At 27.8% G+C, this 3,306-nt stretch overlaps 1 long non-coding RNA gene across 1 annotated transcript; it reads right to left on the reverse strand.

Annotated features, from left to right (window-relative positions):
* Window positions 1-215: 215 nt before the first annotated feature.
* LOC115885838 lies at window positions 216-2,275 on the reverse strand. Its single transcript, XR_004050796.1, has 2 exons — window positions 2,188-2,275; window positions 216-574 (listed from the first exon to the last, which is right to left on the reverse strand). It is a non-coding gene; the product is annotated as an uncharacterized LOC115885838 (long non-coding RNA).
* Between the last annotated feature and the right edge of the window lie 1,031 nt (window positions 2,276-3,306).

The raw sequence follows: 3,306 nt of genomic DNA on the forward strand, positions 1-3,306 counted from the left end.
AAAATATTAATTTTAGTCAAACATTTACAACTCTAATATTAATCAAAACAGGATCTATTCTATAGATATAATAGAACAGAAAGAGAAAAAACTTTATAATTGTTTAATTTTTTTTTCCGGTAAAAGTGATGTCTTATTATGTAAATTAGAAAAAACAGGAATCTGTTCCATTAAAGCAAGCTTTTAGGAAGTGAATAAAATGAAAACTACATTTATTTAACTCGTTACTGTCTTTATTATAGAGTAAGTATAATAATGGTAATGGTGACTATACTTTATTCAATGGAAATATGCACCAAATTCAAACAAATATAAAAGGCATGAGTATAAACAGTATTACTACAGTAATATTGAACATTGGTTCAAAAATATTACATTAATATAATACAATATTACTGTAGGTATTACTGTCAACGTGCAAGCTTGTTTGAAGCTTGATGTATTTGTATGCGCTTGGTACATCTTGGCGTTGGAAAATGTATAGAAAATTATTAAGAAAAACTAGTACGTAATGGGGGATATCTTGATATACAGAGTGGTCGGAATTGTATTCAGGAAACTTTGGCAGCATAATCTGCAAATAAAATCAGTAAAAAAAATAGTATAAATTTATGTCCTAAAATGCTTCGTTTCAGAGATACAGAGTGTAGAAATTTCATTTTTATTTCGCTTTTTTCCAAATAATTTATGAAGAATGTATTGATTAATTCGTTTCCAAATATCTTGAGAACTATACTTGTGGCGAGTGTCAACAAGAGACCTTATTAAGTAAAAAACGTTGGAAATGTAAATTTTTCTCAGTAGTTTTATATAGATACAGACAAAAAGTATTACTCTTCAAATAACTTAAAAAATATGTAGGTGGCGCCCCCTATTAGTAAAAGTCAAATTGACATCTAAATCTAATTTTTCATGTCAAAAAACTCCCAAACGCCAATTTTCGTCCAAATATTGACGTCACTTCAGAAATTATTTGGAAAAAAATCGAAATAAAAATGAAACTTCTACACCCTGTATCTCCGAAACGAAGCATTTTAAAAACTTACAAGTTCATTTTTTTAGAAAGCCAATGCAACATTTCTGAGTTTCAAATAAAGATAAAAAACAGTAAAACATATAATAATAATATGTAAATTATTTTCTTGGATACATACATATATGGCAAATAATAACAGATTGTTTTATTAAAGATTTACGTTTTGGTTAATTCTAAAACTATCTTCAGATTATATGTGATATTACTTAAGTGATATTACATTATAAAAGAAAAAATGAAAATTATACCTTATAATCGAAAAAAAACGGCGTCAGCGATGGCTATGAAATGAAGATCGCTGTCATTTTATATGTAAAATTATATGGAGTATGTATCGATGGTTTTTTCCAAGCCAACTGGACGCCGTTTTTTTCGATCATACGGTATTACAAATTAATAATAGATTAACAGTCGAGAAAAAAAAAGAAAAAACTCTAGGTAAGTACTGGATAAATTTTAAAATGGCATATTTATTTTATCTTTGTTTAATATAAAAAAAACGAAATATCTACCTGGTTTACATAACCCTGTATAATTTGTGAAATAATAATGGACAAAAATGCAAGCGGTAAGAAAAATATTTACAAAAAATATGTACTTGTTTACATTTCTGGACCATTGTTCGTCATTTTTGTTATCATAATGGTGACCCTATCATAAAAACGTAGTTATTTCTATACCTGATGTGAAACTATAGGGAAAAAGTAATGTTTGTAAAATATTTTAGTCTTGAAAAAAAATAAGGAATGTTTGGTATTTTAAAATGTTTGGTAGCTTGTAATTTTTTCGACTTTCTCGATTGTTTATAGTTTATAATAAGCCTTAAAAATTGTTGTTTCATAATGGAATATCATTCTGGAATTCCTGTATGTTATTTTAGATTCTAAGGATGGTTTTAGAATAAAAAGAAACACATTTTTCATAAAAAAAAGCATTAAATTAACCAATGCCCAAGAAAATAATGTGTCTACTTCTTATGTACTTAATAATGTATCTACTCGTTATATTAATAACGAGGTTAGTAAGAACCTTTACGTAAATGATAAATATAAAAAATACAGATTTTCCAGGGTTTATAATTTACTAAATTATTATCTAAATAAGCGCCTTTCTACAACGCCACTGACGCCAAAATAGTAAATTTGACTTACCTGTGGAATGTTGTTCCAGGACTTAAATAGTCCAATTTCTTACAAATTTGGCACTGACGAACCATGTTTTATAGTTTTTAAATAAAAGTAATCAAAATAAACACTAAACCGACACTACACACTAAGAAAATCGAATCCAAAAATACAAAATCAAAACATCCAATAAAAACAATAAAATAGCCATGGAGAAACTGTGACAACAAGGTTTTACGACACGTGCTTTACTCTACTATGGCTCTACTACGAGAGAATAAAAAGAATGAACAGGCGACCCGGCGATTGATGGGTGTTGCCAAATTGTAAAGAATTTGTCATTTTTAAATAGTCTCCGACTTATAATTTAGTAGTATAGGGACTATTTAATACATCTTTCTACTATTAAACACTACTTTATTAAAATACAGTTTTAATATCTCAATATATGTGTATAACAACAAAAAAAATATTAATAATATTTTAGACGTGACAACATAGGCTGGAGGCGAAAGACTCAGACGGCCGAGGTCAGCTGCACCCAGGAGTAAACATGTTTACAAAAATTAATATTGGACCGCGCTTAAATGTAAATAGTGTAGTCTATATTTTATTCTAAGTCTATGTTTAGAGGTCATTGATATTTTACTATAAACTAGCTAAATATTTTTGAATATTATTTTTATTTTTTTTTTGTTCTTTGACATTATAAACATTTATAAATGTTTATTTTAACAATAAGACTGACAATATTATTTGTATAATGTTTTGTATTATCTTTTGTTTGTTTGTTTGTGTACCTTGTTTTTTTACTTTGTTTGTTAGTTTACCTTTGTCTACAAATTGAAAATTTTTTTGACAATAACGGCATTTATTTATTTATTTAATTGTGATCCTATTCAACAAATATTTAAATAGTAACACTGGACATTTTTCATTGTTTTATCCACATTGGTTAAATGGTTTATCCACATTAGTTAAATTGAGAAAAATGAGAAATTGTAATGTTGCCAATATGTGCTCAACGCGTATCCAGAACATGATTCGCATGGCAACGAGAATACCAAAATCGATTGCTTAGCGTTCCGCTAATCGAATACTTTCGCTTACCGTTTTGAAAGCGTAACGTTTTTGTGTCGAAGTTCC

Source organism: Sitophilus oryzae, unplaced genomic scaffold (assembly GCF_002938485.1).
Source record: "Sitophilus oryzae breed Bouriz unplaced genomic scaffold, Soryzae_2.0 scaffold_425_pilon_pilon, whole genome shotgun sequence".
Taxonomy (NCBI): Eukaryota; Metazoa; Arthropoda; class Insecta; order Coleoptera; family Curculionidae; genus Sitophilus; species Sitophilus oryzae.